The sequence below is a fragment of the Macaca thibetana genome, chromosome 14 (assembly GCF_024542745.1).
Source record: "Macaca thibetana thibetana isolate TM-01 chromosome 14, ASM2454274v1, whole genome shotgun sequence".
NCBI classification, from domain to species: Eukaryota; Metazoa; Chordata; class Mammalia; order Primates; family Cercopithecidae; genus Macaca; species Macaca thibetana.
Genome location: NC_065591.1, coordinates 76,233,958 through 76,251,739, shown reverse-complemented (window position 1 = coordinate 76,251,739; position 17,782 = coordinate 76,233,958). Strand labels below are relative to the sequence as shown.

Below are 17,782 nucleotides of genomic sequence, written 5' to 3'. Positions count from 1 at the left end.
CGTCTTCCTCCTCATTCTGCTCATTCTGTTTTAGCCATACTGTTCTCCTTACTGTTGTCTAATGGTAGCCCTAGTCATCATCATTGTCATCCTCCTTCTCCTCCTCCTCTTCCTCTTCCTCGTCTCCTCCTCCTCCTCCTCCTTCCCTCCTTCTCCTCCTCCTTCCTTCTTCTTCTTCTTTCTTTTTTTTTTTTTTTTTTGTTAACCTTTCAGTTTATGTAATACAGGAACAATTGCCATTTTGCTTGAAGATGAAAATGACCATTCACCATATTTCACAAAAACTTCTGTGCGTATACCTCTATTCATTCATCTAGATTCATCTACTTTTTCAAAAAAAAAAAAAACATATCTAGAATGTGATAGCTCTGTGAGATCAAACAGTCCCTTCTTAAGGCCTTCACATATTCTTTCCCCAGATATCTTTCTGGCTTGCTCTCACTTCCTTAGGATTTTTACTCAAAAGTTAAATTTTACTGAGGTTTACCTTAATCAACCTATCAGAAAAAGTTAACCATTCCCAACACTTTTTATTCCATTTATCTGCTTTATTTTTCTCTTTAGCATGTATCACTATTGAATAGACTACATTTGCTGTTTATCTTTTGTACCATCTCTTTTCTACAATAAAATGTAAGCTCCATGAGGTAGGGATTGTTGTCTGTTTTGTTCATTATTTTGGCCCCATTGCTTATAAACAGGCTGGTGCATCGTAACACTCAAATTAGTATTTGTTGAATAAATACATGAGTGGAGGAGGGATTACTTTATGACATTGCTTACATACTCCCGAGTTTTCCAGGGGCATTAAAATCTGAATATATCTGAAACTTAGTATATCATGACCTCTTTCATTTTTTACATGAATGTGGATGTCCCCCTAGGCACAATATAAGCCCCCAAGAGCAAACAATGAATTAGAAAAAATAAAATAATTGACAACACTTCTCCATTTCAAAAACAAGAAAAAAATAGTTATCTACTTTAGAAGAGTTTACAAAGAAAATATGGAAGCCTTAAATGGAAATTGTGGACCATGAAAAACAATCAGCACTTCCAACAAATGAAGGCATTACATTTCTAAGACATTAATTTAATGAAAGTTTCAGATGGAGCCTATAATATTAGAAGGTAAAAGGATTGAAGAGACAAAGGAAGGAATACAAACATTTACAATGAAAGAAGAGGCCATGCTAATGAAAATTTTTCCTTTGTCTTACAGATACCTTGAAGTCCCCTGGGCTCAACTCTTTAGCTGCTTGACTCCTTTTTTTCTCAGCCTATAAAGCAGCAGTCAAATTTTACAGATTTTTTTAAAATAATTTCAAATTTTATTATAGATTAAAGGGTACATGTGCAGGTTTGTTACATGGGTATATTGCATGATGCTGAGGTTTGGGTTACAGATCAATTATACAAATTCTGTTCCCTCAGTTATTTCTTCTTTCAAGCATGAATTAAATAAATCTTTCTTTGGAACACTTATTATGCACCAGGCATGTTGTTAGGCACAGAGGCTACAATGATGAATAAACAGGCATGGTCTCTGCTTTCATGGAATGCACTATAAGGAAAGCATGAAAAATAGATGTATTAAATAGATTATTGTCAACATGATAAACATTGTGAAAAGGAGTGTATTTTACTAAGAGAATGGGCCAGTGATCTGAACTCACTCTAGGACATTAAGAAATAATGTTTCTTTTATTCCTCTTTGCCTTTATTTCTACCATCATCCCCCTAATTAAGGCCCCCATTATTTCTACCACCTTCATCATTCTCTCTGATCTCTAACTCTGACCATGTTTGTCATGATTAAACATTTATTGACATTGTCTAATTATGGGTATAGCATTTTCTGCCTTATTTTCCTTTATTCCTCAAACACATCTCATGTTTTCCAACTTTCTTGCTTTTGTTCCTGCTGTTTCTTCTGGGGGAAAAAAAATACTTCTTGTTCTGATCTGATTTCTAAGTACTAACTCAAATTTTCTTTCTCGCAGTAAGCCTGTCTTCACCAATCCAACTCATGGGCTAATGTTATCTGAACTCATAGAACTTGCTGCTTTTTATTTTTTTATCATAAGCTACCACATGACATTTCTTGTATTGTTACGCAATGTCTTAAAGATAAGGAAGTTGAGAGTCAGACAGGGTTTGAAAATTTAGAAGCAAGTGAGGAGCAAACCAGGATTCAAAGCTTAATTCCTCTAGGCAAATGACCTTGAATAAGTTAATCAATTCCTCTGAAATTTAGTTTCCTAAATTTGTGAAAAGAAGTTGATATTATCTGACTCAGGTATTTTTTGTGAGGATTAAATTAGTTGAGAGTATTTCCTGAAGTATGATATACTTAAGATGGTACATGGCAAACATTTTAAAAAACATACTTATACTTTAATTTTAATGTAATTACTTAAAAAATTATAACTTCCGTATAAACCATCATCTTTTCAATTAGACTTTAAACTTTCTTTTTATTTTACTTCTTAATGTGATTAATAAGATTTTATATTGATTGTGTTATTTATATGGTTATTATTTATGAAAAAGGATTTGTTTATTCTGATGGCAACAAGTTCCCTTTTAAAATAAATTTATTTAAATAAAAAGTGAGTCAAGTTAAATTTAAAAATAACCTAAGTAAACAACAATAAAGACAGTATGTAAATATTTTTAAAATGGATGATGTTAAATCAATATTAAGAAAATGCATGTTAAGTACTTTAGTGGACAAGATTCTTCGTGCGTCTTAAAGTCAAGGCACTTTTAACTTCATATAAAGATGCTTAATGTAAAAATAGCTGACATATAGACCACAACTAGCAAATCAGTCTCCCCTTTTCTTTCTAGTTAGCCATGAAGCATATAACAAGATGATGCTATTACACCTTTTTTAAAACTTTATATATTTTTTGAGCTGGAGAGAGGTTGCAGTTAATATCACGAATATTTTCAGCAACACTATCTGTAATTGATGTTGGCATTGAAGATTTCAGCAGCTGCTGTTTCTGTTTTACGTAGGTGGCAGAATGGAAAATGAAATGATTTGTATATTTTCATTAGTGGGTCTCATTTTTAAGGAAATAAAAAGGGATTTTATTTATTACTGTATACATTGGTTTTATGTATTGTATTTTGCAAAAGATCACCTGTACCTATGAAAGAGTAGGAATTACAAAGTAAAAAAAATGTGACAGCTTTTAGGTCCATGTATCAATAAGTGTCAGTGATTTACCTTTAGAAATGGTGTTTTTTGAAGCACTTTGAACCCTTGTTACAATTACTTGTCTCTTATGATATGAAGATGGGTATAAAGTAAAAATGCAAATAGAGGGTAATAACGAATGCTAGATAGGCCTCTATATAGTGCCTTCGTTTCTTCTCCTAGGAGTGTGAAGCTGTTGAATTCAAGTGATATGCTTCATTCATTTGTTCATTCATTAAGCAAACAACTATTAAATTATTCAAAAGATAGTTATTATTACCTACCATGTGCAGAGGACTATATAGGTCTCTGAGGATACAAAAATAAATAAGGTATGTTACTTTTCTTGAATGTTTCATAGGCATTCAGAGGGAAACATAAGCTCAAAGTAATTACAAATAAATATAATAAGAACTAAATCCATGTTATGTACAAAGCACAATAAGGGACATAGAAGAGAGTTACTGGCTCTGTCTGGTGGTTATCAGGAAAAATTTTCACAGACATTTATTTAGCCATGTCTCAGTAAATGTGTCAAGATTTGTCACATATAAAATGACAAGGAGCAGAAAGTAAGGTGGATAGGTAGGGCTGCAGATAGCAGAAACAGTATGTTCAAGGGTACAAATGTATACAGCATCTCAGGGAAACAGAAAATAATTTTGTGAAGATCCAAAGGGATAATATGGCAAGAATACAACTTCATCAAAAATGGCCACTGGATTTAAGAGGTTATTGTATTCCCAATTAATTATTGCTCATAAATGTCATGAACTAATATATTATTTGAGCTCGTAAGGAATTGATTATGTAGTTCAATACCCAGAGATGTGACAACTGGTGGAAATGAAATTAAAACTAAGACTATTGCTTCCAAAACTAGCACTTCACCTCCATGACTTATGAAAATAATTCTGTTATAGAGATGGCTGGCATACCAGGCCGGCTAATTGAATTTTACTTAGTAAGAAAGTTCCCATTCCAAAGCACTCAGGTTAGGTGAGTAGTGTTTAAATGTCTGCGTCTTTTGCATGCTTTGGAAGAGCATGTGAATTTGAAGATACTGAATTGCATTCTCAGTTACTAAATTATTAAATTATACATCTTTAGCACTGTGTAGCTGTTTCAAAAAAAATGGCCTTATTTATGCATTGTTGTTTGTGCTCATAAGTCAAAGTTCTAATGTTCCATTAGATACTCATTCCTTCTTGACTGCTGGCTTGATATTTTTCTACATTGCTCCTCACCTATATCTTCCCAGCTCTACATTCCTTTTGATAGTTATTGCCATATCAAACTATTCCTCTGCTGTAAGAAAATTTAACACATGGGTGGTAAATCACAACATGTTAATTCAGATCTACTATATAACTTCAGGACCCATTTGAGTTTTTCTTATAAGAGGTCCTGCAAGCCTTCTTTTGAGGCTCTGGGAAGATTCTCTAAATACATACATACATACATACATACATATATACATACATACATACTAAAAAAAAGGAAAAGAAAAAGAAAAAACTATTCATAAGGCTCAAGAAGATATTTATTTGTCTCAGGAAAGAGACACATGGGACACTGAAAAACTATGAAATATTTTTACAAGTGTGTCACTGATTTGTTTTCTTCACTAATGGCATAAAAGGGGAGAAAAGACTGAAGCAGAAAGAAGGTAGACTTTCCTCACAGGATTATTAAACAGAAGTATAAAGAGCTTTTATAAATCATTCTTCTCTGCTTCTTTTCATAATATTGAGCATGTATTGTCTATCTAGACTATCGTGATTTTTGTCTTCCTTAAAGATTAGTATATGAATAAAACTTTGCAGTATTTTTTATTGCACTCATGCTATGTGGCAGAACTACTCCAAATAGTGTATATGTATTATCTCATTTGCTCCTATTATCAATACTGTGACATAGTTTCCGTTATTACCCCCATTTTATAAAGTTAGCATAACTTCTCCAGGGTCAAAATAATGATGATGATGGTCTCTCTTACAGCTAAGTTTAGCTAATTAACTATTATAATATGGTGACTTTTAACTAACATATTAATTAGGTGATTTCCCCAAATCTCTTGCATGAAACACTTAACAATAAATCTTATACATGTTGTTACCACACATGCTTCACATGCTTATTAAACTCTAAAGCCTCATTTGCAGGCTAGTTAAATGATCTAGTTTGATTTTGGGTTAATTTAGAGGGATGCCACTTGGACTTGTTTGTGTTTGTGTATAATGATGGCCAGAGCAGTGAGATCCTGAACTGACTATGGTATCCCAGGGGTATATGGGACTCAATAAAGGCATTTAGGGTGAGAGCGTAGGGTTTTGATGGCCATTCAGGGCAGGACACTCGACGTTAGGATCACCAAAGGAAGGGAAATGAAACTGAGAATGTTGCATAAAACTGAAAACATAAAAGGATTCTCATTTATGAAAGGACTTTTAAAAAACTTTATTCACCAGCCCAGGTAAGCAATAAGGAAATATGTTTCTATTACGAGTGGAAAAAAAAAAAAAAGAGTACATTTAAACCCAACCCTATTTTGTGGGGAGAGTAGCTCCAAGACAAAAAAAAAAAAAAAAAAAAAAAAAAATTGATATGAAACTGCTCTTGGGCTAATGAAATCTCTGGACAACTAGAAGAGGGATGTGTAAAATTATTCTGTAGAAATAGTTGCACAACTGAAGGTCACAGGGACTCCCACAGAAACTACAATCTTCCTAAAGATAATCTCAATAAAAATGTACAATAGGGTGCAGAAACTACTCACCATGAGTGACACCAGTGAGATTTAGACGTTCAGGAAAATTAGGGAATAAATATGTCAGATAAAGACTATAAATTAAGCATGTGTTAAATTAAAAACAGGATAAAGAAGGAACTAAAAATCATAATAAAAAACAGAACATGATAGACTTAAAAATATATATAGAATGTCTAAAAATAAAAAAGGTATAAACAATTGATTAAAAATAGATACTCTGTAGGTAGGTAAAAACCAATAAATTAAAATTTAAGGTAAAAATAGAAATTAGAAAATAGTAGTTAGATCTGAGGATATACCCTGAAAGCAGCACAGAGGAGGAAGGAGAATAAAATATGAGATGTATGAAGCAGTAGTACGGGTAGAATAAAATGGTCCCGAAAAAACATAACAGAATTTTAGAGAATAATGAGAGTGAGGGAAAATAAGTATTAGAAGAGTTAATGACTGAGACTTATTTTATAAATAATCAGATTAAAGAAACATAATGAGTTCCATGTACATTTTTTAATAAAGAAAATATAGTAAAACCAAAATTCAAGAAAGGCAAAAAAAAATTCCTTATGCAAACCATATTAAGAAAGACATATTTCTTGTAACAAGTAACAATTAGATTGACAGCAGTCATCTTATTATAAAAATTGATGACAGAAGATAGTGCAGGTTAATATCTTCAAAGCTCTGAGGGAAAATCATTGTCGATTTACAAATTTCTTTCTATACTGTCATTCAAAATCTAGTCTACTACCATTCAGTTCAGGGAAAATATAAATGATTGGGTATGTTTAAACATCATAGATTGTTGCAGAAAGACTATTAAAATATGTTTATCTGTAAGAAGAAAACTTAATCCAGAAAAAGGGGTTAGGATTCTAAAAAAGAAATTAACTGATAGTTATTGTGAGTAAATTATAATTATAACAAAAAATAATAATGGTGATAATGACAATGACTGATTTGGTGGGGAATGTAACTACTATAGCAAGGTAAAACCAAAATAGTATACAATAGGCTGAGTACAGTGGCTCACGCCTGTAATCCCTGCACTTTGGGAAGCCAAGGCAGGCGGATTACCTGAGGTCAGAAGTTCAAGATCAGCCTGGCCAACATAGTGAAACCCCGTCTCTACCAAAAATACAAAAATTAGCTGGGCATGGTGGCAGGTGCCTGTAATCCCAGCTACTCAGGAGGCTGAGGCAGGAGAATTGCTTCAACCTGGGAGAAGGTTGCCGTGAGCCGAGATTGCCATTGCACTCCAGCCTGGGCGACAAGAGTGAAACTCTGTCTTGAAAAAAGAAAAAAAAGTATACAATAGAATGTGCCATTTTGGGGTACTATATAATTGAGAAGAAGTGCTCAATTGTACAAATTTATAAAAATTAACTTGAATAATTAGATCAAGTGAAAAGGATGAATCACCTTTCAAATATCAGTATTTACTATAAAGCATAATAATGTAGTACTGGCACAGGTAAATAAAAATAGGACAATTTTTAAAAAGCCAAGAAACAATTATATGCACATACATATTATCTAGATATGTAACTCAGGGACATTAGAAATCAGTAAGGAAAAGGAAAAGCATTATTATATACCAGCTAACTAAGTAAGCAAGTAACTAAATAAGTAAATAAATGAATAAAACTGGACATACATATGGGAAAATATAGATTCCTACCTTTCACCATAAATTACTATTTTTAATTGTTATTTTAGTGTTTCATTTTATCTTATCACCTTTTAAGTTCTGGGGTACATGTGCAGGATGTGCAGGTTTGTTACATAGGAAAACGTGAGCCACAGTGGTTTTCTGTGCAGATCACAAACCCACCACCTAGTATAAGCCCAGCACCAATGAGCTGTTCTTCCTGATGCTCTCCCTTTCCCTGCCCACACACGATAGGCCCCAGTGTGTGTTGTTCACCCTGCCCCAACCATGTGTCCATGTGTTCTCATCGTTCAGCTCCCACTTATAAGTGAGAACATGCAGTGTTGCATTTTCTGTTCCTGTGCTAGTTTGCTGATGATAAAGGCTTTCAGCTCCATTCATGTCCCTGAAAAGGACATGATCTTTATCCTTTCACTGTAAATTAAAAATAAAAAACAAAACCTTGCAGACTTATCGATGAAAAGCAAAACACTTAAATTGCTTAGAAAGAAAATAAAATATTTATAAACTTGGAATAGAGAAAAAATTGATAAAAATGTAAACATTAAAGCAAATGGGGGCAGAGCAAGATGGCCAAATAGGAACAGCTCCAGTCTCCAGCTCCCAGTGTGAGCGACACAGAAGACGGGTGATTTCTGCATTTTCAACTGAGGTACCAGGTTCATCTCACTAGGGAGTGCCGGACAATCAGTGCTAGTCAGCTGGTGCAGACCAACCAGCAAGAGCTGAAGCAGGGCGAGGCATCGCCTCACCGGGGAAGCGCAAGGGGGAAGGGAATCCCTTTTCCTAGCCAAGGGAAACTGAGACACACAACACCTGGAAAATCGGGTAACTCCCACCCTAATAATGCGCTTTACCAAGGGTCTTAGCAAACGGCACAGCAGGAGATTATATCCCACACCTGGCCAGGAGGGTCCCATGCCCACGGAGCCTCCCTCATTGCTAGCACAGCAGTCTGAGATCTAACTGCAAGGCAGCAGTGAGGCTGGGGGAGGGGTGCCCGCCATTGCTGAGGCTTAAGTAGGTAAACAAAGCCGCTGGGAAGCTCGAACTGGGTGGTGCCCACCGCAGCTCAAGGAGGCCCGCCAGTCTCTGTAGACTCCACATCCGGGAACAGGGCATAGCTAAAAACAGAAGCAGAAACCTCAGCAGATGTAAATGACCCTGTCTGACAGCTCTGAAGAGAGCAGTGGATCTCCCAACATGGAGGTTGAGATCTGAGAACGGACAGACTGCCTGATCAAGTGGGTCCCTGACCCCTGAGTAGCCTAACTGGGGGACATCCCCCATGAGGTGCAGACCAACACCCCACACCTCGTATGGTGGGGTACACCCCTAAGACAAAGCTTCCAGAGCAAGAATCAGACAGGAACATTTGCTGTTCAGCAATATTCTATCTTCTGCAGCCTCCACTGCTGATACCCAGGCAAACGGGGTCTGGAGTGGACCTCAAGCAATCTCCAACAGACCTACAGCTGAGGGTCCTGAATGTTAAAAGGAAAATTAACAAACAGAAAGGACACCCACACCAAAACACCATCAGTACGTCACCAATATCAAAGACCAAAGGCAGATAAACCACAAAGATGGGGAAAAAGCGGGGCAGAAAAGCTGGAAATTCAAAAAATAAGAGCGCATTTCCCCCTCCAAAGGAATGCAGCTCATCGCCAGGAATGGAACAAAGCTGGACGGAGATCTCTCAGCAGAAACTCTACAAGCCAGAAGAGAGTGGGGGCCAATATTCAACATTCTTAAAGAAACGAATTTTCTGGCCGGGCGCGGTGGCTCAAGCCTGTAATCCCAGCACTTTGGGAGGCCGAGACGGGCGGATCACGAGGTCAGGAGATCGAGACCATCCTGGCTGACACAGTGAAACCCCGTCTCTACTAAAAAATACAAAAAAACTAGCCGGGCGAGGTGGCGGGCGCCTGTAGTCCCAGCTACTCGGGAGGCTGAGGCAGGAGAATGGCGTGAACCCGGGAGGCGGAGCTTGCAGTGAGCCAAGATCACGCCACTGCACTCCAGCCTGGGCGGCAGAGCGAGACTCCGTCTCAAAAAAAAAAAAAAAAAAAAAAAAACGAATTTTCAACCCAGAATTTCATATCCAGCCAAACTTAGTTTCATAAGTGAAGGAGAAATAAAATCCCTTACAGACAGGCAAATGCTTAGAGGCCTACCATACAAGAGATCCTGAAGGAAGCACTAAACATGGAAAGGAACAACCAGTACCAGCCATTGCAAAAATATGCCAAAATGTAAAGACCATCGATGCTAGGAAGAGACCGCATCAACTAACGAGCAAAATAACCAGCTAATATCACAATGACAGGATCAAGTTCACACATAACAATATTAACCTTAAATATAAATGGACTAAATGGTCCAATTAAAAGACACAGACTCGCAAATTGGATAAAGAGTCAAGACCCATCAGTTTGCTGTATTCAGGAGACCCATCTCACATGCAGAGACACACATAGGCTCAAAATAAAGGGATGGAGGAAGATCTACCAAGCAAATGGAGAACAAAGAAAGCAGGGGTTGCAATCCTAGTCTCTGATAAAACAGACTTGAAGCCATCAAAGATCAAAAGAGACAAAGAAGGCCATTACATAATGGTAAAGGGATCAATTCAACAGGAAGAGCTAACTATCCTAAATATATATGCACCCAATACAGGAGCACCCAGATTCATAAAGCAAGTCCTTAGAGACTTACAAAGAGACTTAGACTCCGATACAATAATAATGGGAGACTTCGACACTCCACTGTCAACATTAGACAGATCAACGAGACAGAAAGTTAACAAGGATATCCAGGAAATGAACTCATCTCTGCAGCAAGCAGACCTAATAGACATCTACAGAACTCTCCACCCCAAATCAACAGAGTATACATTATTCTCAGCACCACATCGCACTTATTCCAAAATTGACCACATAGTTGGAAGTAGAGCACTCCTCAGCAAATGTACAAGAACAGAAATTATAACAAACTGTCTCTGAGACCACAGTGCAATCAAACTAGAACTCAGGACCAAGAAGCTCAATCAAAACTGCTCAACTACATGGAAACTGAGCAACCTGCTCTTGAATGACTACTGGGTACATAACAAAATGAAGGCAGGAATAAACATGTTCCTTGAAACCAATGAGAACAAAAATACAACATACCAGAATCTCTGGGACACATTTGAAGCAGTGTGTAGAGGGAAATTTATAGCACTAAATGCCCACAAGAGAAAGTTGGAAAGATCTAAAATTGACACTCTAACATCACAATTAAAAGAACTAGAGAAGCAAGAGCAAACACATTCAAAAGCTAGCAGAAAGCAAGAAATAACTAAGATCAGAGCAGAACTGAAGGAGATAGAGACACAAAAAACCTTCCAAAAAATCAATGAATCCAGGAGCTGGTTTTTTGAAAAGATCAACAAAATTGATAGACCACTAGCAAGAATAATAAAGAAGAAAAGAGAGAAGAATCAAATAGATGCAATAAAAAATGATAAAGAGGATATCACCACAGACCCACAGAAATACAAACTACCATCAGAGAATACTATAAACACCTCTATGCAAATAAACTAGAAAATCTAGAAGGAATGGATAATTTCCTGGACACTTACCATCTCCCTAGACTAAACCAGGAAGAAGTTGAATCCCTGAATAGACCAATAGCAGGCTCTGAAATTGAGGCAATAATTAATAGCCTACCAACCAAAAAAAGTCCAGGATCAGATGGATTTATAGCCGAATTCTACCAGAGGTACAAGGAGGAGCTGGTACCATTCCTTCTGAAACTATTCCAATCAATAGAAAAAGAGGGAATCCTCCCTAACTCATTTTATGAGGCCAACATCATCCTGATACCAAAGCCTGACAGAGACACAACAACAAAAAAAAGAGAATTTTAGACCAATATCCCTTATGAACAACGATGCAAGAATCCTCAATAAAATACTGGCAAACCAAATCCAGCAGCTCATCCAAAAACTTATCCACCATGATCAAGTGGGCTTCATCCTTGCGATGCAAGGCTGGTTCAACATACGCAAATCAATAAATGTAATCCAACATATAAACAGAACCAAAGACAAAAACCACATGATTATCCGAATAGATGCAGAAAAGTCCTTTGACAAAATTCAACAGCTCTTCATGCTAAAAATTCTCAATAAATTCAGTATTGATGGAACACATCTCTAAAAATAAGAGCTATTTATGACAAACCCACAGCCAATATCATACTGAATGGGCAAAAACTGGAAGCATTCCCCTTAAAAACTGGCACAAGACAGGGATGCCCTCTCTCACCACTCCTATTCAACATAGTGTTGGAAGTTCTGGCTAGGGCAATCAGGCAAGAGAAAGAAATAAAGCATATTCAGTTAGGAAAAGAAGAAGTCAAATTGTCCCTGTTTGCAGATGACATGATTGTATATTTAGAAAACCCCATTGTCTCAGCCAAAAATCTCCTTAAGCTGATAAGCAACTTCAGCAAAGTCTCAGGATACAAAATTAACGTGCAAAAATCACAAGTATTCCTATACAGCAGTAACAGACAAACAGAGAGCCAAATCATGAATGAACTTCCATTCACAATTGCTTCAAAGAGAATAAAATACCTAGGAATCCAACTTACAAGGGATGTGAAGGACCTCTTCAAGGAGAACTACAAACCACTGCTCAGTGAAATCAAAGAGGACACAAACAAATGGAAGAACATACCATGCTCACGGATAGGAAGAATCAATATCGTGAAAATGGCCATACTGCCCAAGGTAATTTATAGATTCAATGCCATCCCCATGAAGCTACCAATGACTTTCTTCACAGAATTGGAAAAAACTGCTTTAAAGTTCATATGAAACCAAAAAAGAGACCACATTGCCAAGACAATCCTAAGTCAAAAGAACAAAGCTGGAGGCATCACGCTACCTGACTTCAAACTATACTACAAGGCTATAGTAACCAAAACAGCATGGTACCATTACCAAAACAGAGATATAGACCAATGGAACAGAACAGAGCCCTCAGAAATAACACCACACATCTACATCCATCTGATCTTTGACAAACCTGAGAAAAACAAGAAATGGGGAAAGGATTCCCTATTTAATAAATGGTGCTGGGAAAATTGGCTAGCCATACGTAGAAAGTTGAAACTGGATCTTTTCCTTACTCCTTATACGAAAATTAATTCAAGATGGATTAGAGACTTAAATGTTAGACCTAATAGCGTAAAAACCCTAGAAGAAAACCTAGGTAATACCATTCAGGACATAGGCATGGGTAAGGACTTCATGTCTAAAACACCAAAAGCAACGGCAACAAAAGCCAAAATTGACAAATGGGATCTAACTAAACTAAAGAGCTTCTGCACAGCAAAAGAAACTACCATCAGAGTGAACAGGCAACCTACAGAATGGGAGAAAATTTTTGCAATCTACTCATCTGACAAAGGGCTAATATCCAGAACCTACAAAGAACTCAAACAAATTTACAAGAAAAAAAAAACAACCCCATCAAAAAGTGGGCAAAGGATATGAACAGACATTTCTCAAAAGAAGACATGCATACAACCAACAGACACATGAAAAAATGCTCGTCATCACTGGCCATCAGAGAAATACAAATCAAAACCACAATGAGATACCATCTCACACCAGTTAGAATGGCAATCATTAAAAAGTCAGGAAACAACCGGTGCTGGAGAGGATGTGGAGAAATAGAAACACTTTTACACTGTTGGTGGGATTGTAAACTAGTTCAACCATTGTGGAAAACAGTATGGCGATTCCTCAAGGACCTAGAACTAGAAATGCCATATGACCCAGCCATCCCATTACTGGGTATATACCCAAAGGATTATAAATCATGCTGCTATAAAGACACATGCACACGTATGTTTATTGTGGCACTATTCACAATAGCAAAGACTTGGAATCAACCCAAATATCCATCAGTGACAGACTGGATTAAGAAAATGTGGCACATACACACCATGGAATACTACACAGCCATAAAAAAAGGATGAGTTTGTGTCCTTTGTAGGGACATGGATGCAGCTGGAAACCATCATTCTCAGCAAACTATCGCAAGAACAGAAAACCAAACACCGCATGTTCTCACTCATAGGTGGGAACTGAACAATGAGATCACTTGGACTCGAGAAGGGGAACATCACACACTGGGGCCTATTATGGGGAGGGGGGAGGGGGGAGGGATGGCACTGGGAGTTACACCTGATGTAAATGACGAGTTGATGGGTGCTGATGAGTTGATGGGTGCAGCACACCAACATGGTACAAGTATACATGTATAATAAACCTGCATGTTGTGCACATGTACCCTAGAACTTAAAGTATAATAATAAAAATGAAAAAATAAAAAAAATAAAGAAAACACCGAAAAACTTCAATCATTTTCATTTTTATGAATGCTCGGTATGACAAAACATGAATAAAACTAAGACGAGTCAGAGATTGGAAACAGATATATTCAAAACCCATAATAAAAGATTAGTGTCCAGTATACATCAAGTACTTCACAAGTCAATAGGAAAAAAAAAAAAAAAAAAAACCCTATTTTAAAATGGGGAAGGGGTATGAACATAAGGAAGTTCAAATGACCAATAAATGTATGAAAACATCTTAAGTCTCACCAATAATCAAGAAAATGCACATCAAGGCTACAAAGAGTTAACATTATATATTATGTTTGGGAAACATGAATGTCTGATTACACTATGTTATATAGAATATTGAACTCTTATAAACTACTAATATAAACTATTTAAATTACTAATAATGGCAATTGGAGAACAATTTGTAATGAATTAACATTAAAGCTGCACATATTCTATGATCTACCAATTACATTTCGAAGGACCTGCTCTAAAGAAACTTATATGTGCTTAAAGAGTTACACGAGTGTTTATTGAAAATTATTTTGTAATGAATTTGAGGAGGTAGAGTGAAGAGATTTTACCTATATTATGAGGAACTTATTTCTTAAAAAATTAATTTGAATCAAATATGACAAAATATTAACATTTATTAAATCTAGATGGTAGGTAAATGTTACATTAGGTTCTTTACATTTCTGATGCCAAATATGATTAAACATATGAAATAAGAGGCACATTATATATTCAAATGTTGAAGAATGAGTTTTGATTATTTTAAGAGGAGAAGAAGATACAGGCTTTGTTCATTTCTAATTAGAGTTAGTGGGTTTATTATTTGGAATCTTTTTTTCACACTTATCTACAACTGGCTATTTCTTCGGTGCAGAAATATTTCCATCTGCAGCCGGGCCAGTTTGTAGCATTGACTGTGATATTTTTTTTTTTAAGCCCATTTTGTCATCATATTTGTAGGCGTAAATTTAACCTTTTCTCCACAACACTTCCTTGGCCTATCCGGCATACTCCGACGCTACTCTGATTACCCCGATGCCTACACTACATGAAATATCATGTCATCTATAGGCTCCTTTATCTCACTAGTAGCAGTGATCTTAATAATCTACATGATCTGAGAAGCCTTTGCCTCAAAACATAAAGTACTACTAATTGAACAACCCTCCACTAGCCTAGAGTGATTAAATGGCTTGACAATTTTTTTCCTATTGTCCATAGTGATAAAACATGCAGAGAGATTTAGCTATTCTTTTGCTTTTTAATATACATTAGCACTAATTATTGCACTTTCTCCAGCTAACATTTATTAGTGAGTTTATATCATATAAAAACTGAAAATCAGTAATTTTATCCCTGAGCATCATACATTTGTAACAAGGCCATTCTTCACTGAAATTTCTTTCTTTCTTTCTTTTTTTTAATTATACTTTAAGTTCTGGGATACATATGCAGAATGTGCAAGTTTGTTACATAGGTATACAAGTGCCATGGTGGTTTGCTGTACCCATCAACCTGTCATCTACATTAGGTATTTCTCCTAATGCTCTCCCTCCCCTAGCCTTCCCCACCCCCTGACAGGTCTCAGTGTGTGATGTTCCCCTCCCTGGGTCCATGTGTTCTCGTTGTTCAACTCCTACTTATAAGTGAGAACATGCGGTGTTTGGTTTTCTGTTCCTGTGTTACTTTGCTGAGAATGATGGCTTCCAGCTTCATCCATGTCCCTGCAAAGGACGTGAATTCATCCTTTTTATGGATGCATAGTATTCCATGGTGTATAAAGGACCCCTTCAAAGAGAACAACAGACCACTGCTCAGAGAAATAAGAGAGAACACAAACAAATGGAAAAACATTCCATGGTCATGGACAGGAAGAATCAATATCATGAAAATGGCCATACTGCCCAAAGTAATTTATAGATTCAATGCTATTCCCATCAAGCTACCATTGACTTTCTTCATAGAATCAGAAAAAAAGCTACTTTAAATTTCATATAGAATGAAAAAAGAACCCATATAGCCTAGAAATTCCTAAGCAAAAAGTACAAAGCTGGAGGCATCACATTACCTGATATCAAACTATACTACAGTAACCAAAACAGCATGATACTCATACCAAAACAGATATATAGACCAATGGGGCAGAACACAGGCCTCAGAAATAACACTGCACATCTACAACCTTCGGATCTTTGACAAATCTGACAAAAACAAGCAATGGGGAAAGGATCCCCTATTTAATAAATGGTGTTCGGAAAACTGGCTAGTCATATACAGAAAACTGAAATTGGACCCCTTTCTTACTCCTAAAATTTATTTCTTGATATATATGTGTCCCCAACTATATAGGGCTCTTTAAGAAAAGAATTGTACTTTATTCATTTACAGGCCCCTAAGTTTTGACACGTAGTAATATTCAATACATTTTTGTGGAAAAGCACTGTTTATCTTTTCACTCACACAAGTACTAATGAGAATATGTTATGTAGATGAGTCACGTGATACATATGTACTTAGAGCAAAATATAGCTGTTTTAATCTTCCCCTTTCTACTACTTTGTACTAAGTAACTAATATCAAGACCTCGGCATTCCTCTGAATTGAAGTTAAATATTATGTATATATTCTTTACCAAAATATTCTATGTAGTATATATTCCACATTTGTTGTTTAATAATCAACTAATCACTTTGACAACCCAAGCCAAGAGGATCACTTGAGGCCAGAAGTTCAAGACCAGCCTGGGCAACATAGCAAGACCTCATCTCTACAAAGAGAAAAAATATAAAATTTGCCAAGCGTGATGGTGTGTACCTACAGTCCTACCTACCCTGGAGGCTGTGGGAGGAAGATTACTTGAGCCCAGGAGTTCAAGGCTGCAATGAGCTATGATTGTACCACCGCACTCCAGCCTGGGTGACAGAACAAGGTCCTGTCTCAAAAGAGTAATAATAATAATAATAATTTACTAATATCAGACATTAGCCAAAGGACTATCAAGTATGCATATCAAATATGCAAACAAACCAATCAAAATCTTGGTGCAATTAATTTTTTACATTAACTTATTTATGGCTCAATAGGTATTTTGTTTGGTATATATTCAACACTGAAACTAAATAGCTTTTCAGGCCACCAGATATTAATTCCTTGGGTTGAATTTTGACTCTGTTTTTAAAAACAATTATCTCTGATATAAATAGATGATTTTTAAAAGAGAATCATTCATGTGCTAGGCAGAAAATGTATGATACTTAATGGCTTGATTTAAACATTGTATTTACCTTGAGAATTCAGAGGAGGTTCACATAGTGTGTGTGTTGAGGCATGAACCCAAAGCTGCTTAAATGTATTAATGTTGCATCTCAAACTCAGCTGCACTGGTAGGTTTCTGTCATAGGAGAAGCTTTAAAAATAAAATTATAAAGGAAAAGGTCTGTCCTGGTACTGATTATATACAGATGGAAAATATCTGAGAATTTTGTTTTACTTATACAGCAGAGCTGCAAATGTTATTTATCTCAATCAGCAGAGCAATGGTTAGAGACTAGTAGGATTAGCTGTAGGAAGCTGCCACCTTTACAGCAGACACATCTGCCCACAGAGAGCCAGGGAAGATGGTTGTATAAATATGGCAATGACTTCATTCAGTTGACATTATATCCATCTTTCAAGCAACGTTTGCTACTGAAAATTTTATGGCTATTCT

At 36.3% G+C, this 17,782-nt stretch overlaps 1 protein-coding gene across 16 annotated transcripts in view; it reads left to right on the top strand.

Moving 5' to 3' along the window:
* The window catches only part of DLG2 (discs large MAGUK scaffold protein 2), a 2,230,265-nt gene that overhangs the window by 1,228,255 nt on the left and 984,228 nt on the right, over window positions 1-17,782 (top strand). The window lies entirely within an intron of this gene.